Raw genomic sequence first — 25,899 nt, 5'->3', positions numbered from 1 at the left:
TTCATGTTACTTAGTAATGGGATAAAGTCATCTTTATATATTTGTTGTTTGTTGTCACTTATCAGGTGTCCTAAGTATTTATTATTTGTTGTGGTCCACTTAAGGGATTGCTGTTGTTGACCACTTATTTTTCTTTTTTCCTATTGCCATTCTAAAAAAAATGTTGATGTTAATTTTATATCCTGAGATTTTAGAGTATTCCGAAAATATATATATACAGTGGGGAGAACAAGTATTTGATACACTGCCGATTTTGCAGGTTTTCCTACTTACAAAGCATGTAGAGGTCTGTAATTTTTTTTCATAGGTACACTTCAACTGTGAGAGACGGAATCTAAAACAAAAATCCAGAAAATCACATTTTAGGATTTTCAAGTAAATAATTTGCATTTTATTGCATGACATAAGTATCTGATACAACAGAATAAGGTACAATTCAAAATGAGGAAACATCTAATTCCGTATGCTGGGATATAAGTGAAAGTGGTGTATTCTTATTTATCAGGATGCCTACATCTCTGCTGTTACTACAGTAGGTGGAAGCATAGGCCTCTCCAACCCAGCTCCTCTTTAAATTTAAGTTAATCTTGTGTGCTCCGTCTGTCATTGACGAACCAGATAAAACATTTCCGCAGACGTCATAAGAGGGCGGTGAACATCACATGGACATGTAAGAGTCATAGTATGAATACATTGTTATTGTATGCATTACAGAAATAAAACGTGTTAACAGGTAGGAACGTGTAGGCTGATCAAACATTTAACAGAGAACACACAAAAACAAAAACACTTCTTTGTACTTTGAGGTATGTTAACCTGTTTTAATGATACTCATGAATCACTATAATCAATACAAGTTTTTTCTTGAGTGTACTTTTAACAGAGCTGAGATTTACTTCGAAGTGCATTCACCCCATTGCTTACACCTATCAAAGTGTCTCAGATTTACACAAGTGCCTAAAGAGGAATGTTTTTTTCTTTTTTTTCTTCTGGACCCTATTCTCACATTAGTCACCCTAGTCTCACATTTTTATATGTTAATATATGTCAAATATCTATGTTGAAAACACTACGTTAAAAGCACTGTGTGTGTGTGTGTGAGTGAGTATCAGTCAGTTCACCAGTCAGGGCCTTGATTGGCTCGGCATCAGTAACAAGACACACAAATGTTCCTGCAAAGTTCTCATTTAATGTGTCTAGAGTATTCCTATCTTATATTCTGAGAACATGGCAACCATGTTCTGTGTATGTTTGGTGGAACGTTAATGGAATATTCTCCTAACCCACAGAAAACTGGAAACAGGAATGTTCGTGTAATGTTTTCATTTCACGTGTCTAGAACTTTAATATCTGATATTCTGAGAACATGGTAACCACGTTCTGGTATCTAGAAACATTCCTTGCATATCACAGGAACATTCCCATGAAAACGTTAATTAATGACCTAATGAGACTTTTAAGGGAATGTTCTCTACAGTTGTGGGAACCACATTATAGAGAGCGTGATAGATCCTAGTGGTCACACTTTATTTGGATAGTCCGGATAGTCCATCTGTAGATGCTCTACAGATGGTCATAATATCAACAAACTATCTGTTGATAAGCAACTACTTGCTAAGTTTAGGACTAGGGTTAGGTTTAGAATAAGGGTTAGGGTAAGGGTAAGGGTTAAGGTTAGGGTTAGAGTTAGGGCTAGGGTTAGGGTAAGGGTGAAGTTTAGGGTTAAGATAAGGGTTAAGATAAGGGTTAGGGCTAAGGTTAGGGTAAGGGTGAACTTTAGGGTTAAGATTAGGGTTAGGGTTAATAGATAGATAAATGTTACTGGTAGTCTGTAGATAGTCTGCAGAGCATCTACAGATGGACTATGCAAATAAAGTGCTTCCATCCCAGTTTGAACCTCACAGGTAGAACCACATAAGTGATGGTCATGAGACCCCACTGCTTAATGTTTGTTTATTTCCAGTTTCCTATCAGTAGGTTACTAGCATTAATCAAGTTAGATCAACCATCATTGTCAGAGCACCACAGGAGAGAGGTTTATATTGTCATTTGTTTTCTTTTAATTACTGCCCATTTCTCTTCCTTCATCAAATTAGTGCAGGGAGAGGCCACTCCTAATGGCCTTGACTTAATGATGATTACAGACAATATTGGTTTCGCCTTTCAGTAAACAGCCACTGGCTGCTGGAGTATAAATCACGGTGGGCTACAGATATATCAGAAGGCTTCAGTACAGAATGACACAAGTTTGGGCAGAGCTCTCAAAAATACTGGATTCTTTTCTCCTCCAACTTCTCCTAGGTCCTTTGGGGGTCCATGTTCTTCCCAGGGGGGCACTTGTAGCGACCACAGCTTCCCACAGGGACAAGGATTATCTCCTGTCGGCTCCAGAGTGTTCCAGGGCTCAACCCTGCCTGCATGTCTCATACAGGGCCTGATAATGGGAACATGGGCGCAGTGGGGACAGTCTTATCTGCTGTTAAGCTTTCCCTTGGGGAATGGAGAGGCAGGCAAAGACCACTTATTTTCTTCTTCACTCCATCGTATTCCCCCTTCTCTCTCTCCTTCTTAGCCTTTGTCGGTAGATTATCTGGCTTAGAAACACACACCCCAAACCCTGTCAGAACCACACAGGGGGTGAAGACTGGAGGGGAGATGGGAACATAAAGAGGGGAGAAAGAGAGGGACTTCAACCACCCTATGTCCATTCCAATTCCTCCTTAGCCCCGTTAGACAGGAATGGTTCGATAACACTGTTTCTCTGAGTTTTTGGTAATGCTCTATTTTAATATTTTAAAATCTTTGTTATTTGCCTATTAGGCTCAGAAATGTGACTAACAGACCACAGTCATAGTAATGGTAGCTTAATAGTCCATAATGTACAATTACACACCTTGTGAAGCAACATAAACTCAACACACAACCCTTTGTCTCCACTCATATGATCCCATAGTGAACAGTCACTGTCCCCCTCTCTAACGGTACAGAGCCATCCCTACCCCTCCTTAAAGCAGCAGCCCAGACACCCCATCTGTCTGTCCTGACCTGTGTTTTGGCACATGAGGGTAAGTGTTCCAGTCTAACTGATCCTCTGGCTGACTTCCCACAGTGTTACGGCAGTCAGTCAGGCTGCCAGCAGCCTCCCTCCCTAACAGCCCAGACATCTCTCTGTGGCGCTGCAGTATTGATATTGCATAGGGTTGCCTAGCAGGCTTTTAATGAAGGCTCAGATTGATCATGCATCAGTGGACCTCTGGATCATTCTGATTGCTATCATTTGTTCCTCCCTGCAGAGCTGGGCTTGTAATCTATATTGGGGAGCCAAGTGCCACAGTCACACAAGTATCAACCACCTGTCAACACGAAAAAGAGAAAAACAAGAAGTTGAGGAAGGAAGACAACTTGAGGGAGAGACCAGAGAACGATCCAGACAGACATGTGTGCTGAATCCTATGAACCAGAGTGACTTTCCCCCCATCTAATGTTGTCTCATTACCACCACCCCATACCTCCACCACGACCTCCACCCCCAGCTCAGAGTGCAAAAGTAACCACAGCCCATGTCAAGGTCAGGTCTGGGGTGGGGCTGCTGCTGCATTTCTAATCAGGCATCCATTAGGCCCATGTCACGACCACACACAGCTGTCAGGACCCTGTGGCTGTGCTCCTGACCCTGCTACACCCACTAACTCTCTGGAGGGAGGGCGAGAGGGAGTGTGGTGGAGGTACAGTACAGCATGCCCTCCAGCTAGCCCACATTTCTATTAGCCTACTCTCAGACAGAACTAAATGTCACAAAGCAATGTAATGACACAATGCAAACATGAATCTTGCATAAGGCTATAACCCTTTCCAGTAATGAAAGCATTTGCATAATGCCATAAATTAATACTTAACCGCTGATTCAATGAAGTCTTGTTATTTTTTAAATATATTCCCCTCGCATCATTTCGATTACCACTCTCTCTTCATTCCATTAAATAGGAATTAGATGAGCTTTGATGAAGATCAGCATCCTTGCCTGTTAATTAACACAGCGTCAATGGGTAGAGCACAGCCCCATCCTTCTAATGAAGTAATCACCAGACCAATGGCCGTCTCCCTGCCCCTCTCTTTATAAGCTCTCTCCATTCCCCCATTCCCTCTGCTCAGATGGGTGATAAAACAGGCACAGGACATACACTCAGCTATTCAAGCATGTGAAATTATAATAAAGGCCTATCACATTTTACTGTGCATCACACTGAGCTAAAGGTCAATTAGAGTCATGGAGAAAAGGAGGGTAGCGGATGGATGTCCTCTGGTAATGAACAGCATGTAATGCAGTGTGCCACTAATGTGTGGAGCAAGAAAAACGCACTAAAACCAAAATGTGGAGTGGAGGAGCCAACTCAAGCCACCATAAATCAGCCCATAAATCAGGGGTGTCAAACTCATTCCATGGAGGGCCTAGTGTCTGCCGGTTTTTGGGTTTCCCTTTCAATTAAGACCTAGACAACCAGGTGAGGGGAGTTCTTTACTAATTAGTCACCTTAATTCATCAATCAAGTACAAGGGAGGAGTGAAAACCCGTGGACACTTGACCCTCCGGGGAATGAGTTTGACAGGTGCAATAAATCCTTAGTGTATAGGAACATACACAGAGATATACTGCCTTTCTATAGGGAGAGATTTATGTTTAACTAAAGCAGGATTCAAATATTAATGACTGCTATATAAAAGCAATAAAATGAACTGTATAATCCTTAAAGTCAAATGGAAGGCTCCCTAAACTGAAGCTTCCAGAAAGCGCAGCAGCAAAGGTTTATTTGCTACCACTTCATGCTTCATATAAGCCCCCAATGGTTGTTAATCATTACTGCGTGTAAACATTAAAGCGATGATGTTAGCAGCAGGAGACTTGGGGATTGGAGAAAAGCCTTTTGTGAGGATCCAGATGTAAGACATTTCAGCACCGTCCCTCACGAAACGTGCATGTAAGATGAGTGGTAATGCAAGTGGGCATTGCAGAGACTTAGTAACAAGGTGAGAAACTGCCTAGTGCCTCCCCCAAACACATTTAAAACAATCACCTGACAGCCTCCCTCCCACAGACCTTCTTGGTTCATGCCTCCCATTCAGCTGATGGGAGCTCAGAGCTAGAGACACAAAGAGAAGGAGCTGCTTCTGTGTCTATCTGTCTGTCCCATAACACCAGGCTGGCAGGCTGGCACACTGAGGGGTGCCTCTGTGTGTGGCCTGTCCATTGGCACACACAGGGGATTTACTGAGATGCCTTCCTGAGAGGCGGGCACCGGGCCCAATGTTGACAAAGCCTGGTATGGCCTGCTGTCACCCCATTCTGGGTGCATCCAGTGGAAAGAATCAATTAGACCGTACTACAACAGACCACTTTTATATTTGACTTTTAATCAGTGTGCAGGAGGAGAGCAGGGGCATGGAGAGAAGAATCAGACCAGTGTGATGAGTGGTGGTGATCTGGTTAAATACGGTCAGAAAACAGACCGAGTGCTACTTCCGACATGAGAGGGGATCTGATATGAGTGTGCTATGAGGAAAGAATAGCACCACAACGGTCAGATTCAGGGAGCAGAGAGAGAAGAGGCCCTTTGTGGTGAGCTATCAAACGCACCTTACGCAACCGCCTGCAAGAAATGTAAAGATGGCACATTTCTGGAGTCAGAAAACTACCAGGCTTGGTGAAGGGACAGTGATAAAAACTCAAATCACTTTAAAGTTTTGATGTGGCTGAGGCTGATCTCTTCCTTTGAAAAGTTTCTTTAAGACTTCTTTCTCAGTGTTATCCGGCCTTGCCACAGGACTCCTCTGGCAGAGAGGAAGGGAAGAAAGGGAGAGGTGAACAGTGCCCGCTTGCGCACCCTGGGTTTGATGTGGAGATCAGGCTTCAAACAGAATAACTCACCAAAGGGACATCATTCCCCTGTCATCCTCTCCGGCTTTACAGACATGCAGAAAGTGAAAGTTAAGCCTCTTCTCTCAGGCCACTCTTTAGCTAACAGAAATGTACCTGAGCTGCATTTCAGTGACACTGCAGTGAACTACTGAATGAAGGCAGTAGTAGGGGAATATAGGTGACAGACCGATTCATGTCAGCTGTAGTTTTTACAAATGATTTCGAGGCTGTGAGAGGTAGGCAGCTGTGCACATATGGCTACATTTGTTCGCTGCTGCTCATACAGCTGCCCAACTGTTCATATGGACTAGAATAGATTCATCTGTTACCTCTGTGTTATCTGTATAAAAGAGACAGGTTTTCCAACAGGTCTACAGTCAATTTAAACAGCACAGTGTTATGTAGCTGTGAATGTATCAGGTATGTGATCAGTATTGGTTGCAACATGAGAATATAACAGCTCAGCTTGTGGTATAAATCCATGCGCCGAGGGAATCCCAAACCACAGAGGGTTCTGCTGTTTCAGTCATTGATTTAAAACTCTTAGCTTGGACATCAATCCCGGGGGGCTGTCCCACTCTGATGCCCCTGATCCGTTCTTATTCAGGGTGAGTGGCAGATGGACCGATGAGTCCACCAGAGAGGTTGTGCTGTGGTTAAAACCAATGATCACCGCTTACTGAGACCACACAATCAACCCCAAACCGACACTATTCAGTCCACACAATTGGGCTTTGGTTTAACACCAAAGAAGTAGAGTATTTGAGGTGAAATATGTCACTCTGAATAAAGTGGTTTGAATGTGTGAGTTCTGTCTGGTGCTGATAGACTATTCCCTATGGTACACGCTGTGGTGTTGACAGTAGCCTGCTGTGCAGTTGTCTCTTTACAGCAGCCATGGTGATGCCATACTAATGAATTGATGCTATTTCTGCTCCATGAGATGTGTAACCAGCTATGCAACAGTCCAGTACAACATCAGATTCAATGAAGATTCCACTCCACCCACTGACAGGCTTATGATGTTCACATCAAAGATGTACCACATGCATACGCACAGAGACATGAACAAACTCATGGAAGTCAATAACAAGATGTAAACAAGTCTTACCTTCCTTTCCAAACAATGCTTCTCAAATGTTCTCTCGCAGTGTTCAGAGACCACGGTCTGGAAGTAAACACAGAAACTCAAGAGTGATGAAAAAGATCAGGAGTCAGACACAACATCAATGGAGAGCTGAAAATAAACCCATCAAAGTATTATTGTTACCCACATGAAAATAATACTATAGTATACTATGGTATAAATACTGTAGTATTCACTGTAGTTTTTTTGCAGATTTGACTGTAGTTTTCACGGTAGTACACTGTAGTATTTACAGTTAACTATATTATAACTACTGTAGTAAAAGAAAACTGTAGTACATACTATAGTAACCCTTACGAAAAAAGATTGCAGTTAGAGTGCAGTATATCTGCAGTATGCTGCCAATACTGCGTCCAAAATAACACCGTTTTTTTTTACTGCAGTAATGTTTGGCGGATTGTAGTATACTGTAGTATATACTTTAGTTTTTTTGTGGATTGTTGTATACTGTAGTATTCACTGTCGTGTTTTTGTTTTATTATCTTTGACAAAAAATGGAGGCTTTTTCCTTGAGGAAATGCTATTTTCTATAATATGTTGTGAACACAATATATGGTCTATAATTGGCATGTAGGTTTCTCAATGATGGATGGCGGAAATTGTGATTTGGGGGAGGGGATTAGGCAGGATGTATGCAAATTAAGTACTGTAGTATTGACTATAGTTAAAAAAGTGTAGAGTTTTTGCAGCTGTAGTGTTTTTGCCGACATTACTGTATTATTTGCTACAGTGTTTTTTGCAGATGGCATTGTAGTATTTACTATAGTATTCTACAACATTCAATAATACGTACTACACATGATCGAGGATACTACAGTGTGAACTATACTACTCTACAGTATACTACAGTTTACAACAGAATTCTATAGTAAACTGTAGTATTTTCTCATGTGGGTAGTTAAAACAACTGTCTTTGTCTCCCTGTTCGGATGTCAAAGTGAGTGAATGCATCATACTCTTTTCATGCAGCCTATTCCTGATCTGGGATGCATGTAGACCACATAAAACAGCCTCTGTCCATATTCCTGATCTGGGATGCATGTAGACCACATAAAACAGCCTCTGTCCATATTCCTGATCTGGGATGCATGTAGACCACATAAAACAGCCTCTGTCCATATTCCTGATCTGGGATGCATGTAGACCACATAAAACAGCCTCTGTCCATATTCCTGATCTGGGATGCATGTAGACCACATAAAACAGCCTCTGTCCATATTCCTGATCTGGGATGCATGTAGACCACATAAAACAGCCTCTGTCCATATTCCTGATCTGGGATGCATGTAGACCACATAAAACAGCCTCTGTCCATATTCCATTCTAGCTCTTGTTGGTGTTCATGCGTTACTCCATTACGGCTTATCCCCAACAGATGCCATACTCTATTGTTGTTCCTCATTAACAGATGCCTTCCACCATTATGATTCCTTCCCAGCAGATGACACTCACAACCACCGCTCCTCCCTCCCAGATGACAGAGAGGTGGATCAAACGTCTGCTTTATGTCTAGATCCTATTTCACTATCAATGTCATCAAATACCCCAAAACTATTTTCAATAGACCAGCTCTAACGTCATGCACCTGTCAAAATGTCTGAGAAACAGAAATATCTCTGAACTCACCACACTCTTTCAATCAGCAAGCTCTTTTAAAACAGTCTCTACTTCTAAAACGGTCTCGATCTCTAACATTTCCTGTATGTCTTAAACTATCTATATTTATTTCCTTTCTATTGCCTGCTGAAGGCTTTGTTCTGTGCCTGGCTGTGAAGGCAAGACGTGTTGACAGTGTTGAAGCTATCTGCTCTTTGTTGTGATTGGCTGGGTGTCAACGTCCAGTGTGTAAACCACTCAGCAATGATGCCAAACCAAGCTCTTATCTCCATAAAAGACAAGACTGAACACTGCGCCAAACATTCTATTCCCATCATACCGGACTCTGACCTACAGCTCTCAGTAATGATATGACTCAACAAACATTTCATTATTTGTTCTCTGTTAAATCATTCTTTACACCACAGACACTAAGCAAGGGTAGCATTTTGGGAGTGTGTGTGCGCGTGCCTGCATGTGTGTCAGGGGGTGTTTGATATTCTAAGAATAACACCTAAGCACCCATGGAGCTCAATGCCTGGGCATGCCAGCCACTCATGGGCATCAAAGGGAGGAGAGGCAGGGCACCTGTCTGTCTGTCCATCTCAAAATTCTATATGCCACCCTATGCTGTGTTCTCAAAGGCAGCGACATGAGGCAGGTTAACACATTCCTGATAGATACAGGGGAAAGGGACAGGGTGTTCACAACACAAACATATTACTCATGTCAGGTTGAGGAGACAAACCCATATACCCAAAATGTTTTATTTGGCCTATAAAGACACCCACAGACATCCAGTGAAACACACGTTCAAAGGTCGCTCAAAAAATATTCATTTCCTCTTGTCTCACTCAAATAAAAAGATTGACGGTTTTAAAACAAATAACAGGAGAGAGAGGCAAAGGTTTTAGTGGACGGAGGGTGACAAGGCGATGGGACAACCGCAGCAGTGAGAAAATGCGACACCTGGCCTCGTCCTTGATTCAGATAAAAGGATGATACATCACAAGGTGACAGGGCAAAAAAATGGTTACTACACAGAGGAAGGGGAACGAGAAGAAAAGTCTATTTTTGGTACAGGTAAAAATATTATTCTCCATCAATTATTGTCCCTCACTGCACTGCAACGTGAGATCTCATTGTTAGAAACATTCTCATATTTTCAGGACTAAAACTACATAGGAATTAAAAACGTTTCAGTGCACAATCCCCTACATGTAATCAGAGGTGGGGGGAATTTGGAGAATAACTGCCTGACACAGCAGTCTTTCAGCAGTTTTATTGTCATCAGGTCTGACTTAGAGGAAGCATCAGGCCGTGTTTCTGTGATTGGGTATGTTATCATTCTCAACCACACCCCTGATTGATTTCAGTGGAGGAGAATGTTGTTCCTCTCCCCCTATTGATTCCACAACCCTTTCTCTCCCCCAATTAAGAGTTCAATGAGCAAAGCTGTGACTGGACAACTCAATTAGTACTGTCTCCATGCCAATCCTTCCCTCACTATTCCACCCTCTGCCTCTATCGCTCCATCCATTCCCAGATATTGCTAAGTTATAGTTAAACAACTATTGTGTCTGTGATGATGCATAACGTGGCTTTAGGGGGCCTGATGATCACAAGGTTAACTAGTGGATCTTACACTTCATGAAACACAACCAGAGGGGGGGAATTCCTAATCTCTTGACCTAATTATTTGGAATATTAAACAAAACACCCGAAGCTCAGTTTTCAAACTAATCTATGTCATTGAAATGTATGAGGCAGAATATCAGTGTATCTAACTAGCCTACATGTTAACCAAGTAGACCAACGAATTGTGAGGCTTAAATCAGAAAGAGAAGATTATACAGACAGTGGGACGGGATGAGAGAGCCCACATTTGTTTGTCCTTTGATCTGTCCACCTTGGGGCCCCTTAACCAAAGCAGTTCAGTTACAGGTCAGAGGCCCTAATGCACCAAGTACCAAACCGCTAATCCCCATGCTTTAGTGAAGTGAAAAATCCAATTTCAGAGAAATTGTAATTCCATAAACCTTATTAGGCACCACAATGGCTGGACCAGGCAGGGAGTGGAAAGGAGGGAACAGGGAAGAAGATGACAGTCTTGGGCAGGGACCGCTCAACACTGGGAGAAAGAGAGAGAAAAGACGGGGGGGTATTGGGAGAAATGGAAATGAACAACCTGGCCACAGAGCTTTTCATATTATTGTTTACGGAAATCTGAGACACACAATTTAGTATGATATGTTACGCTTAATTTGATATCTATTAATTTGTGGTTGTCCATCACCCATTTTGTATAATATTACAATTCGTATCATATGTAACGAATTAGCAAAATGTACAATATGTTACGAATTTGCAAAATGTATGATATTTTAAGTGGTTAGGTGGCTAATGTTAGCTAGTTGGCTAATGTTAAGGGTTAGGGTTTAGATATTAGGGTTAAGGTTAGGGTTAAGTTTAGGAGTTAGGTTAAAGGGGTAAGGTTCGGGGAAGGGTGTCTTATGTAACCATACCAAACGTAAAATATCATACTAATTTGAGTGTCCCGGATTTAAATGTACTATGAAATGCCTAGTCTGTGAGACCAGGCTAAAATCAATGATGAGACGAAGCACACAGCAATTGGAGAAAATAGTGTCAGAAGCAGTTGTAACCTTGCTACTCGTATCAGTTGCTGAGTATTTGCTGTGGGCCCCTCAGGAATGCTTCCAAATAGATTTGCAGATGCGCATAGGCCTACAGCGGTCTAAATGATGAACCACTGAATCATTACGAGAACCCATTCATCATTTACCTCTTTATCTGCAGTCATCATAACATGGAGTTGTAATGAAAATAGACAAACCTTCACTTGGTATGTTACAGTATCTTCAAGCAGCAAAAGTTTAAATATAGGTTTAAGCAATGCAATCATTTGGACTGAGCAGCACCCCAAACGACTATTTAAATGCTCAAAGATGAGAAAACACGGGGAACTCATTGCCTCTGTCAGTAACATCACTCAGTCCTAATCTGATCACCTTTCTTCTCTTCTCCCTGTTGCTTACTATGGCGCCTTTAATATTGGTTCCAATTGCACCACTGCATCCTGTACTCATTTAATCATAGCATCGATGGGCCACTTAGCACCACTGTTATCTGGGAGCTGACATCGATTGTTGTCCCTCCCTGTTGTCCAAGAGGGAGGAGGGAAGGGAGGATGTGTTTATTTCAGGTTTGGGGTCAATTCCAATTTAATTAGAAATTCCAATTCAATTCTTGAATTTACACATGAAGTGGAGAATTTATGTTGAATTACATTTGAATTTTTTTTTAATCTTCAAGTTATGGAATTGGATTTGTAAAAACATTTAATCTTTGTAATTGAATTGGAATTCCATATTTGTACAGTTCATGGAATTAATGCACATAGTATCAAACCTTGATGGTATTTTTTGTGTGATATTTTTAAATAATAATTCCAGCATAGTTACTGAGGCTGTCTGAACAGTTGCATGATCAGCCTGAAAGCCTAAGGGAATTTTATTCTTGGAATTCGTATTACAATGGAATTCAGAGGAATTGAGTTCTCTGAATTCAAAGACTGACCTGGAATTTGAATTGATTGACAGGGAGAGAGATTTGAAATAAATAGAATTTGTGGAATTGACCACAACCCTGGTTTGTTTGGTGCTACTGTCTTAATGGGGACCATAGTCAATATGCAGAGAGAGAGGTATGAAATAGTGATGATGAAGATGGGTAGCTGGAGAGGAACATAATGTTGAAAATGGGAGTGGCAGTGATGCAGAGGATGATGATGACCGTGATGATAATTGGGATGATGATAAGGATGCTTGTGCCTCGTGGCCTCAACAAAAGCATCTCATACTCAGAAGAGTTTCCTATCTCAAGATGTCTGCACTTGAAAATATGAGTGAAACTATCAAAGTTAATTTCATAAATAATTCAAAACCATGACGCCAAGCCAAAACTGATCAGAGGACATCACAAAAGCAGCGATCTCGTTGAAATCAAAGGCATGAATGTCACTGACAACACTAGTGATTGATATGTCCTGTGAAAGATACAGGACTCTGAAGTCTTCACTCTGGGGCTGACTGGATGGGGTGTAATTATATTTCAATGCAGGATACCTACACTGCAGCACCGTTCACATAGATAGCAGATTGAAATGACATTGCACAAGCCTCAAGACACACAGCATACACAGAAGATTGCAAACACACACACACCCACCGGACAGAATTTCAGGTACACCCATCTAGTACTCTTTGTCTCCATAACAGCCGGAATTATTTTTGGACATCTGTTCATCAGAAAAGTGGCACTTCAAAACCTTAATCAAAGAGGCCATCCTCCTGAGGTCTACAGTATGTAACATTTTGTAACCAATCATGTCCACTGTTACTTGAAATGATTAACACAGCCATTCACAAACCTTAATATGGAAGTGATTTAAATCCAGAACTAATTTAGCTTTTTATGTGTATCACCCTCTGTCTTTGATAAACACAGATATTAATCTAATTTCTAAAATTCTGTCATCCTGTCACGAAACTTACTTACCCAAATTGGTAAATCTGGACAAAAGAGGGCTCCTTAAAAAAGGAATACCCTCAGATATCCTCCGTCGTCTTTTACATATCTTACATGCTTCATCCGAAACCAAAGCACCTTAGACAGTTCTATCTCTCGATGCAGAACAATCTTTTGATAGATATGATCCTTCTAGTCTTTGGTCAGTTTTGGAACATATGGGACTTGGCTTAATAAAAACACTTTAAGGCAATTCCTCAGCCATAGTAATAACAGTCAGTACCTGCTCTGTTCCGTTCCGAATAACTACAAGTAGCAGGCAAGGTGATCCCATTTCACCTCTCCTATTTCTATGGTCTATGGAGACCCTGACCAAGGCAATTCGACAATCGAAAGAAATTACACCAATATCTCTCAATTCCACAGATCCACGTCATTTCATTATACGCCGACGATATCTTACTTTATCTTGACAGTTTATCTCAATCGCTCCCAGAAGCTTTGAAGATCATAGACAAATTCAGCTTCTTCTGAAATTATCAAATAAACTCTATCTGACCTCAGTAGATGGACTAATATCACAGTTGCTTCAACCGACAGAATATCTATTGTCAAAATAAATATATAACCACAGCTGAATTTATGTTGTTCAATGGTTCCCTTGTCTCCCCCTTCTGGCTATTGGGATAAAATTCATAGCGCGGTTTCAAAATGTACATGGCAAGGTAAACAATCCAAGATAGAATGAACAAACTTGCATGTGCGAGGACTATCCGTCCCAAACTTTAAATTGTATTTCCAGGCACTAGCATTTCATCCCATCCTAAATTGATTTCGACATGATTCTTCCACCACCTGTCTGAGACTAGAGATAAATAGGGTGTCTCCTATAGGCCTGAATGAGGTGGTCTTTGTTGATATATCCATTTTAAACAATGTAAACTACATTTTGTCCTATTACAGCTCACACAATATCTATTTTGTACAAAATTGAAAAACAATGTAACTGGGAATCAGAATGACATGCCCATACTCCAATATTTCACAATAATCCCATCTGGAGGGTGGCCTTTTTCATCCCCCCAATGGTCTAAATGTGGAATCCTTACCCTTGCCGATATCATGGACAGTAATGGTTTGAAAAGATTCCAAGATTTGAAAGACATACACATTACCAGACAAATCCTTTTTTCTGTATTTACAAATTAGGTCAGATAAACTGGCCAATGGATTCCCTTGGGAAACCCAACTACTGGACCATCCATTGATGGGATTTATAAATAAATGATCTGGGCTCACGAAAGGGCTGATCTCTATAATATTTTAACAACTTCTGGAAAGCTCATATTCTGAGCTAATTATACAAAATTATGGTCTAGGGTAAAGGTAACCCCTTAACCTGAACAGAATATGGAAAAACAATGACAGTGACATCCCATACTTTGCACCATCAACTTATACATTTGAAGGTTGTTCACCAACTATTTTACACCAAGGAAATGTTTCACGATGAAATTGGCCCATACTCCCAACTGTACACTGTGTCCCAAAAATCAGGTAGACACATTCCTTCATATGATGAGGGAGTGCCCTGCAGTTAAACGCTTCTAGGGAAATGTTTACGAAATTCATTTTGAAGTGCATGAATGTAAATATTCAATGCATTGCATCGATTATCAACGGTAGCTCCTGGAATTTCTCAATCAATATGATACGATTACTGCTGGCAGCCAGCACAGCCGCAAAAAAATATGTTGGCTCTTGGACGGCAATCACTCTCTCTCTCTCTCTCTCTCTCTCTCTCTCTCTCTCTCTCTCTCTCTCTCTCTCTCTCTCTCTCTCTCTCTCTCTCTCTCTCTCTCTCTCTCTCTCTCTCTCTCTCTCTCTCTCTCTCTCTCTCTCTCTCTCTCTCTCTCTCTCTCTCTCTCTCTCTCTCTCTCTCAATTCGCCAGTGGATACAATTACTATTAGAAATGATAACATTAGAATGATCAAAAGTGAGAATGATTGGTGCTCGTCAAAGAACAATGACCTGTAACCACCCAAAACAAAACAAAATAACAAAACAAACCAATAAAGAGGCCATCTCAGCCCCTTTCATTAAAGAGAAGAGCTGCAGGTTGAGATTTAAACAGTGATCTCCAGATACCTTCTCATCACAAGGCCCAGCTCACAGCAGCTCATACCGCTGAACAGGAAACTCAGAGGGGAACAGGAGCACTAGTTACTCACTTATTACATTACCCAACATATTTTCTTAGATGACCAGTAGTATCAGGGTGTAGACAGTCACAATTATCCACCATCATCCAAATCATTCTCAAATTTGAATCATGCTCTTTGCATCTCAGTCTTTGAGTATAATTTCATCACCTCACCACCTTCATCCTCTAGGTAGGCCTATGTTCGACCTAACCAGCTTAATGAAAAGTGGAGGTAAAGTGAGCAGCCACACTAAAGGCAGGAGTCAGACAGCCAGCCATGTCACCTTGAGTTGTGTGACTGTTACCGAAATCTGCCTCCTGTCACTGTACGTGTGTGGTGTGTGTGCCACTGTTGGCTGGCTCTGTGGTTAGTGTGTCATGGCCTGCCAATATATCTTCCCCCTGGCTGGGAGACACCAGATGTGTCCTGTACTTAATTCAACAACGGTCAATTCTACAGCCTCTACATGCAGAACCTACAGAACATTCTAGATGAATACAAGTATGTACAGCTTGGAACCAAACTCTCTCCAAGCACACTCTCTCCTTTTACACATAGCCTACACAAGCAGCCCTGTCTGTGGAGTCCATAAGGCCTTTTACGCATTCACTCTGAGCCACAGCAGACAGCCTTCCAACAGGTCTCCAGGTCAAGACTCCTGCTGAGTGTGTGTGAGGAGAAAGAGAGACAGATCATACAAGGTGCTGGGGTGTCTACTGTGTGTGTGTGTGTGTGTGTGTGTGTGTGTGTGTGTGTGTGTGTGTGTGTGTGTGTGTGTGTGTGTGTGTGTGTGTGTGTGTGTGTGTGTGTGTGTGTGTGTGTGTGTGTGTGTGTGTGTGTGTGTGTGTGTGTGTGTGTGTGTGTGTGTGTGTGTGTGTGTGTGTGTGTGTGTGTGTGTGTGTGTGTGTGTGTGTGTGTGTGTGTGTGTGTGTGTGCGTGTGTGTATATAGCTTATGCGTGCATCTGTGCTTGTGCGTATGTGTGGGTGAACTAGAGGAGTGCCTAGGGGTTAGCTGATAGGTAGACAAAACAGGAGCAGTCTTCTCCACTCTAGCAGAGAAAAGAGGCCAGTTGATCTGGGGGTTAGATCCAGCCTCCAGCTGCAGAGTGCACAGTAAATAATGAATGTCTTAACCACTGATTTCTGCCACCACTAACCAAAGGCCCTCCATCCCCTCATCCCTCCAGTCAGTAAACAGTAGCCAGCGAGCCAGCCAGCCAGCCAGCCAGGCAGCCATCCAGTCTCAGCAATAAATATTTCAGGTCCAGGTCACAACCAACGCCCTCTACTCTCGATCTCATCACTCAGAGAGCACTCACTACCGCCTGATCCTTTTCACCCATAAAGACACTGACAAAACATTATGTAAACATCTAACCTAGTCTAGCCTACTGCCTGGAATAGTAGAGCAGTTTTACTGGAACAGAAACAGTATGGTTTTATTCACTTCAATCTCACAAAAGTATAAAAAGTCGACACATTTGGAGCAATTCAAACCAGTAACTTCTTTGTATTGTATTGGGATAATTGTTGTGCATGAACAGTCATCAATATATCAATTCAAGATCAAATATGTCAATGCGAACCAGAGAGAAAATCGAAAACAATACCGTTACCAAAACTAATACACAAAAAAACATAAACTACACCAAGAACAAGTAGGAGCCGAGTCAGTGTTGGCAGAACAAGCTCTACAAGTTGGATCAATCGCCTAAACTCCACTCTTGATAAACCTGGGGGAAATGGTCAACTTGAGGAAATGACAATTCATCATGTCAGAATCATCTTTACAACCAGTGCCCTATTATAAAAGAACTGAAACACTCTGCTACTAGGAACAGTATTGGCTTCTAATGTCACCCACCACCATGATACAGTGACTTACTGTATCAATGCTTATAACAAAGCTACATGCCTAATGAAAATGTGACTGTTCATTTATAATGACTTTTCATTTAATGTACCAACTTATAATGAATGGATGGATCCAAACTGCAGATACGTCCATTCCACAACAGCCCAACGCAAAGTCAGATACTTTGTGAAGGAGTTCAGTGCCACATGCATGTGAGTGTTCACGTCCTCCTCCACTTTTACGCTGACGAGATGATGATGCTGGTGGATGTGGTGGTGGAGGTGAAAGTAAATCTAATGGAGGCGAGTGCAATGGAGAGCAAAGGAGAAGTGTAAAGTAGAGCAAAGCTACAGTACTGTACCTCCCAGCTGTGCTCCTCAGAAGCGATGTCCCTGGGTGGAGCGGGTGAGGCGACACACACAGGACGCACACAGAGCTCCGTCCGTCAGCTCACACACAGGCATACACCTGCTCTGACCAGTCTTGGACACACTCCTGTCCTGTGCCCTACTGTCCGCTCTGCTGGCAGTCTGAGAGTCTATCCCCCACACAGCCGCCCACTGTTATAGATGCACACCCAAGTGAAAGGAGGGAGGCGTGGTTTCAGAGGAGATTGATAAAAGAGGGAGGGAAGGAGGAGGAGAGAAGGTCCCTCTATCTACAATTCAATTTCGCCTCACTCCCCTTTTCGCCGCATCTCTGTCTCTCCCTCCCTCTCCCTCTCTATCACATATTGTCTTGCGCTCTTGCACTTTTTATCACTCACTCCAACACACTTCTGACACGCTCTAGCTCTATCGTTTTCCTACACTCCCTCTGACTTGCAATCTCGTTTTCTCCTCGTTGTCCTCCCGTCTCTCTCTCCTCCCCTTCTCCTTTTCTCCCACTCTTTTCTTCCTATATCGTTCTCCTCTCTTTCTAGTTTTCAGCTTCACCTTTTTCTCCCTGTCTCTTTCTCTCTCTTTCTCTCGCTCCGCTCTCATTCATGTGGCTGTGGTGTGTGTGTGAGTGAATCAGGGCAGCTCTGGCCATCTGTTGGAGCCTGTGTGCTTCACCTATTCACAGGCTCATAAAGGCAGGGCCAGGGAGAGGAGAGAGAGAAAGAAAGGGGAGGGAACCAGGGATCAATCTTAATGCTGGAGGGCGGGAGAGGAGAGGGAGAGTTTGGCACCATATTTATGAGCCTGGCACTTCTATAAGGCTGGCTGGCATGGCCCCTTAAGAGGATCAGACACCAACAAGCTGCAGAGAGGAATATGCATTAATGACAAACAAATGCACATCAGGCAAGTGCACAGATATAGAGCTTTACCTGTGCAGAGCGCATTCCCCTTCACCCTTCCAGTCTCTAAAGTGCTCTTTAGTTTTGGGTAAAAAAATTAAATGTCACTTTTTGTATGCAGTTTTTGTCATTGTTGTTCTGAACCCACCGCCCGCAAGTCGTTAAATTTGCGTTAAAGATGTGTAATATAATTAGTCATTAAGATGTGGCCATCTATTGCTTTTATGTAATTAAATAATCAAAGTCATAATTGCTCAACAAATCTGTGACAGTTGCCCTTTATTCTTTTGAGCACCTGCCCCCGAAAAGGTCTGTGCACAGCCCTGATACATGCCCAACCTCAAAACACACACACACACACACACCATAAGCACACAAACCATACACGCATGCACTTACACAAACAAACACAAACCTATCAGAATGAAACAGAGCACAATTTTTCATACACATCCCTAAATCTCTCCATTATAATGTACTGTACAGTGCCTTCAGAAGGTATTCACACCTCTTTTTCCACCTTTTGTTGTGTTACAGCCTGAATTTAAAATACATTCAATTGATTTTTTTTACACACAATTCCTAATAATGTCAAAGTGGAATTATCTGTTTAGAAACTAATAACAAATGAAAAGCTGAAATATCTTGAGTCAATAAATTGAGTCAATCCTTTTGTTATGGCATGCCTAAATAAGTTCAGGAGTAAAAATGTGCTTAACAAATCCCATAATAAGTTAGATGGACTCACTCTGTGTAAAATAATAGTGTTTAATTAACATGATTTTTACATTACTACGTCATCTCTGTACCGCACACAGACAATTATCTGTAAGGTCCCTCAGTCAAGCAGTGAATTTCAAACACAGAATCATCCACAAAGACCAATGAGGTTTTCCAATGCCTCGCAAAGAACCTACAGTGCATTCGGAAAGTATTCAGACCCCTTGACTTTTCCACATTTTATTATTCTAAGGCTGCAATGGGGTGGCAGGTAGCCTAGTGGTTAGAGCGTTGGGCCAGTAACTGAAAGGTTGCTAGATCGAATCCCTGAGCTGACAAAGTAAAAATCTGTCATTGTGCCCCTGAACAAGGCAGCTAAACCACTGTTCCTCGTCCGTCATTGTAAATAAGAATTTTTTCTTAACTGACTTGCCTAGTTAAATAATTATAAAACTGATTAATTTGTTTATTTCTCCTCATCACAATACACACCAAATACCCCATAATGACAAAGCAAAAACAGGTTTTTAGAAATGTTTGCAAAAATATATATATATCACATTTACATAAGCATACATAACAATCAAATCAAATCAAATAAGACCCTTTACTCAGTACTTTGTTTAAGCACTTTCTTCTTTGGTATGACACTACACACCTGTATTTGGGGAGTTTCTCCCATTCTTCTCTGCAGATCCTCTCAAGCTCTGTCAGGTTGGATGAGGAGTGTTGCTGCACAGGTATTTTCAGGTCTTTCCAGAGATGTTCAATCGGGTTCATTTCCAGGCTCTGGCTGGGCCACTCAAGGACATTCAGAGACTTGTCCCGAAGCCACTCCTGCATTGTCTTGGCTGTGTGCTTAGGGTTGTTGTCCTGTTGGAAGGTAAAAGCTTTGCCCAGTCTCAAGGATCTCTGTGTACTTTGCTTTCCTTCTACCCTGAGTAGTCTCCCATTCTCTGCCGCTGAAAAACATCCCCCACAACATGATGCTGCCACCACCATGCTTCACCCAAGGGATGGTGCCAGGTTTCCTCCTGATGTGATGTTTGGCATTCAGGCCAAAGAGTTCAATCTTGGTTTCATCAGACCAGAGATTCTTGTTTCTCATGGTCTGAGAGTCCTTTAGGTGCATTTTGGCAAACTCCAAGCGGGCTGTAATGTGCCTTTACTTGAGGATTGGCTTCCGTCTGGCCACTCTACCACAAAGGCCTGATTGGTGGAGTGCTGCAGAGATGGTTGTCCTTTGGGAAGGTTCTGCCATCTCCACATAGGAACTCTGGTTAGCTCTGTCAGAGTGACCATCAAGTTCTTGGTCACCTCCCTGACCAAGGCTCTTCTGCCCCGACTGCTCAGTTTGGCCGGGCAGCCAGCTCTAGGAAGAGTCTTGGTGGCTCCAAACTTCTTCCATTTAGGAATGATGGAGGCCACTGTGTTCTTGGGGACCTTCCATTCTGCTGAAATTGTCAACTGTGGGACCTTATATAGACAGGTGTCTGCCTTTTCATATCAAGTCCAATCAATTGAATTTACCACAGGTGGACTCCAATCAAGTTGTAGAAACATCTCAAGGATGATCAATGGAAACAGGATGCACCTGAGCTCTGTTTTGAGTCTCATAGCAAAGGGTCTGAATACTTATGTAAATACGGTATTTCTGTTTTTTATTTTGAATACACTTGCACAAATTTCAAGAAACCTGTTTTAGCTTTGTCATTATGCGGTATTGTGTTGATTGATGACGGAATGTATCTTTAAAATCCATTTTAGAATAAGGTTGTAACGTTCCAAAATGTGGAAAAAGGGAAGGGATATGAATACTTTCCGAATGCACTGTATTGGTAGATGGGTAAAAGAAAAAGCAGATATTGAATATCCCTTTGAGCTTGGTGAAGTTATTAGTTACACTTTGGATGGTGTATCAATACACCCACTACAAAGACACAGGCAACCTTCCTAACTCATTTGCCGGAGAGGTATGAAACCGCACAGGGAGGCCAATGGTGACTTTAAAACAGTTACATAGTTTAAATGCTTAGATTGGGGAAAATCAACAACATCGCAGTTACCTCATAAGACTAACCTAATTGACAAAGTGAAAAGAAGGAACCAGTACAGAATCAAAAATATTTCAAAACAGAAATCCTGTTTGCAATAAGGCACTAAAGTAATAATGCAAAAACAATATGGCAAAGCAATTCAGTTATTGTCCTGAATACAAAGTGTTATGTTTGGGGCAAATCCATTACAACGCATTTCTGAGTACCACTGTTCATATTGGTGGCTGCATCATGTTATGGGTATGCTTGTAATCGTTAAGGACTGGGATGTTTTTCAGGAGAAAAAGGAAACAGAATGGAGCTAAGCAAAGGCAAAATCCTAGAGGAAAACCTGGTTCAGTCTGCTTTCCACCAGACACTAGGAGATGAACTCACCTTTCAGCAGGACAATAACCTTAAACATGAAGCCAAATCTACACTGCAGTTGCTTACCAAGAAGACTGTGAATGTTCCTGAGTGGCTAAGTTACAGTTTTGACTTAAATCTACTTTAAAAAGTCAAGAAGACCTGAAACTGGTTGTCTAGCAATGATCAATAACCAATTTGACAGAGCTTGAAGAATTTTGAAAATAATAATGGGTGTGGGAAACCCTTAGAGACTTACCCAGAAAGACCCATAGCTGTAATCAATGCCAAAAGGTGCTTCTACAAAGTATTGACTAAGGGCTGTGAATACTTATGTAAATGAGATATTTCTGTATTTCATTTTCAATACATTTGCCAAAATTCCTAAAAAGATTTGTTCACTTTATCATTATGGGGTAGTGTGTGTAGATGAGTGAGAGAAATAAATATTTAAAATACATTTTGAATTCAGGCTGTAACACAACAAAATGTGTAATAAAGTCAAGCTGGTCAGTCTGTGTTAGTATTCCTGTCGAGCTGCATAAGTTTTGCTCTCCACTTTCTGGAGGATCAAGTTTTGAAATCAGTGGAATTAGAGTATGATAGATGTTTCTCCCTCCCTTTAGCCATCTCCGGATTACATCTTCAAACTAAGGACAACCGTGGCATGGCATCCGTGACAGGGAAACGCTTACATCATGCATGATGATGTATACGGACGGGTAAGATAGTCTAGTTAGCTAAATTTTCAGATATTACACGTTTCGAATTTTGACAGGTGGTTAAATTTCAAGCTAAAGTGTACTGTTAGCTAGCTAGCTAACGTTACATGTATGACATTATTATTAATATCCCAGAGCTGTTTGCTTTGCTAGTTAGAGCCTAATGTTAGCTGGTTAACATTGAACCTGGTTGGTTAGCTCCCAGCATATTCATGCAGGGTAGTAATGACATGAGTCACATATACACACACACACATACAACAACTGACATTTACAAGCCCCTGATTGACTGACTATATGTCACGGTTTTCATATGGTGAAGGAGAGTCGGACCAAACTGCAGCGTGTATATTGCGATCCATGTTTAATCAAACAACGTAAACACGAATAAACACAAACACTACAAAACAATAAACGAAACGAAAACCGAAAACAGCCTATACTTGTGTCAACTAACACAGCACAATGACATCAAGACACTCAGGACAATCACCCAACGACAACGATAAACACCTGCCTCTGATTGAGAACCACTTCAGACAGCCATAGACTAACCTAGAATACCCCACTAAGCTACAATCCCACTATCTACACACCACATTCAAAAACCCATGTCACACCCTGGCCTGACCAAATACATGAAGAAAAACACAAAATACTACGACCAGGGCATGACAGAACCCCCCCCCCTAAGGTGCGGACTCCCGAACGCACCTCAAATCAATAGGGAGGGTCCGGGTGGGCGTCTGTCCATGGTGGCGGTTCCGGCGCGGGACGTGGACCCCACTTCACAATTGTCTTAGTCCGCCTTATTGTCCGCCTCCATGGCTTTCTCACCATGGCCATCCTTATCAATGACCCCACTGGACAGAGGGGCAGCTCTGGACAGAGGGGCAGAAGCTCTGGACAGAGGGGCAGAAGCTCTGGACAGAGGGGCAGAAGCTCGGGACAGAGTGGCAGAAGCTCGGGACAGAGGGGCAGAAGCTCGGGACAGAGGGGCAGAAGCTCGGGACAGAGGGGTTCTGGCGCCGGACAGGCGGGAGACTCCGGCAGCAGCGCCGGACAGGCTGGAGACTCCGGCAGCAGCGCCGGACAGGCGGGAGACTCCGGCAGCAGCGCCGGACAGGCGGGACCACCTGCAGGGAGGAGACAGAGAGACAGCCTGGTGCGTGGGGCTGCCACAGGAACCACCAGGCTGGGGAGACCTTCAGGAGGCTTGGTGTTAGGAGGAGCCTGAAGGACCGGGCTGTGGGGGAGCACTGGAGCTCTGGTGCGCAACCTTGGCACCACTTCCCCAGGCTGGACAACTACTCTAGCCCGGAACCTCCAGAGCGCAGGCACAGGTTGAACCGGGCTGTGGGTAAGCACGGGAGATCTAGTGCTTACTACAATCACCTCTCCCTTAGGCTCCACTCCCACATTTGCCCGGCACGAGCGGAGCGCAGGCAGAGGACGCACTGCACCCTCCCAGCGCCCCGGAGACACAGCACGCAGAGCCGGCGCAGGATAACCTGGACCAAAACTGCGTACCGGCGACCAGACCCGCCGGAGCCGCCACCATGGACAGACGCCCACCCGGACCCTCCCTATTGATTTGAGGTGCGTTCGGGAGTCCGCACCTTAGGGGGGTTCTGTCACGCCCTGGTCGAAGTATTTTGTGTTTTTCTTCATGTATTTGGCAGGCCAGGGTGTGACATGGGTTTTTGTATGTGGTGTGTAGCTTAGTGGGATTGTAGCTTAGTGGGGTGTTCTACGAGAATCTATGGCTGTCTGAAGTGGTTCTCAATCAGAGGCAGATGTTTATCGTTGTCTCTGATTGGGAACCATATTTAGGCAGCCATATTCTTTGGTTGTATTGTGGGTGATTGTCCTGAGTGTCTTGATGTCCTTGTTCGATGTATGTTGACACAAGTAGAGGCTGTTTTCGTTTCGTTTATTGTTTTGTAGTGTTCGTGTTTAGTCGTGTTTACGTTTGTTTTAATAAACATGGATCGCAATCGACACGCTGCAGTTTGGTCTCTCCTTCACCATTCCTTCACCACTCTCCTTCACCATATGAAAACCGTGACACTATTCTCTAAACAATGTATTTTATCTCCATATTATGTCTATCTCCAATATTCTACCCACGAAAGGGCTAAGAATAGCCCATATTAATATATGTAGCCTTAAAAATAAGGTTCATGAAATCAATAACTTGCTAACATCGGATAACATTCATATATTGGACAATTCTGAAATTCATTTAGTGTCCTGGCCATCTCTGAAACTCACTTAGTAGTGATGCCCGGGTTGACTCATATCCCGCAGTCCCTACAGTTATATCCATAGGGCGAGCAGATTTAGGGTAATTCAATATTGTGTGAATGAAGGGTGGGTGTGAATAAAAATAAAACAATACCTTAAAAAAAGGTATCAGTATTGTGCAATTTCTATCTATCTATAGGCTACATTGAATTTATATTTAATTTATTTTAGGCGATCTGGCATTAGTGCATATTCCTAAACTTCAGGGCCTAACTCTACACGCTCCTACACACCTATCGCCAAATGCTTTTGGGAATGGACAGAAAAGGTTAACGTCAATCCACAGAGGCAAAAAGTCTGAATTTAATTCAATAAGAGAAAAGCTGTGAAATGGTAGTTGAAAATAAAGAGAAGAGAGGGACAGAAAAGTTTATATTTGGTCAAAGAATTGGTGAGGTGGTGAAAGAGGATGATAGCAGTGCCGGCTATGTTATGTGTGATGATTGTGAGACGCTATACAAATTCGACAGTCCTAAAACGGGGACTTCAAATAGGCCTGTGGCATGTGGTTAAGGGAACTGTATCCTGATGTTCAAATGGGTTAAATGGGAAACTGAAATCTGGACACTGACTGTAGGTCTATAACCTCTCACATAGCCATAGTATTAACTGCAGAACTGAGCATTTCTTGTAGTAAAATGATACACCAAATGTAGGCAACTTTTTTAACAGGGAACAGAAGTTAAAAAACAGGAGAAATGTGATTTCTCTCTTTCAGCATGTGAATGCGCAGTTAGATACCGTCTGTAGAGGTACTATCTTTATCAGCCTCATAAAAGCTGATGGTATTTCAACCACATAAAATATGCATCTAAGCTGAACTGAAATATTATCATAAACATGTTGGGTCATTTTCACAGCTTTCTATTTCCTTACAAACTGATGTCATTTAAAAAATAAATAATATTGCCTTTTCTCCCTGGTCCCTGTCACGAATATTACCGAAGGTGACTCCCCTTCTTGTTCGGGTGGCGCTCGGCGGTCGTCGTCGCCGGTCTACTAGCTATCGCCGATCCGTTGTTCTGTGTTCGTTTAGTTTTGTCTAATTGGTAGCACCTGTTTCTAGTTTGGTTGTTAGGATAGGGTATATCTAGGCTGTTTAGCCCGCTTCTGTTTCGTGCGGGCTTGTTCGTCTGTTTTGTTGGTTGAGTGTATTTTGTTGTATTTTGGGTTACACGCTGTCCGGTTATATTTCTG

The 25,899-nt window shown here is 42.4% G+C and overlaps 1 protein-coding gene across 6 annotated transcripts in view; it reads right to left on the bottom strand.

Moving 5' to 3' along the window:
• The window catches only part of LOC124031465 (extracellular sulfatase Sulf-2-like), a 100,257-nt gene that overhangs the window by 46,470 nt on the left and 27,888 nt on the right, over window positions 1-25,899 (bottom strand). For 2 of the 6 annotated variants that reach the window (XR_006838131.1, XR_006838132.1), the window contains exons 1-2: window positions 17,631-18,123; window positions 7,026-7,082 (exon numbers count right to left, since the gene is read on the bottom strand). The gene's annotated coding sequence lies outside the window, so the exon portion shown is untranslated. Of the gene's footprint in view, window positions 1-7,025; window positions 7,083-8,687; window positions 8,819-17,630; window positions 18,124-25,899 lie in introns of those variants that run through there. The other 4 variants (XM_046342715.1, XM_046342716.1, XM_046342717.1 and 1 more) reach the window with 4 other exon arrangements.

The sequence above is a fragment of the Oncorhynchus gorbuscha genome, linkage group LG03 (assembly GCF_021184085.1).
Source record: "Oncorhynchus gorbuscha isolate QuinsamMale2020 ecotype Even-year linkage group LG03, OgorEven_v1.0, whole genome shotgun sequence".
Classification (NCBI taxonomy): Eukaryota; Metazoa; Chordata; class Actinopteri; order Salmoniformes; family Salmonidae; genus Oncorhynchus; species Oncorhynchus gorbuscha.
Note: the sequence above shows the minus strand (reverse complement) of the source record. Positions and strands in the feature narration are given on the sequence as shown.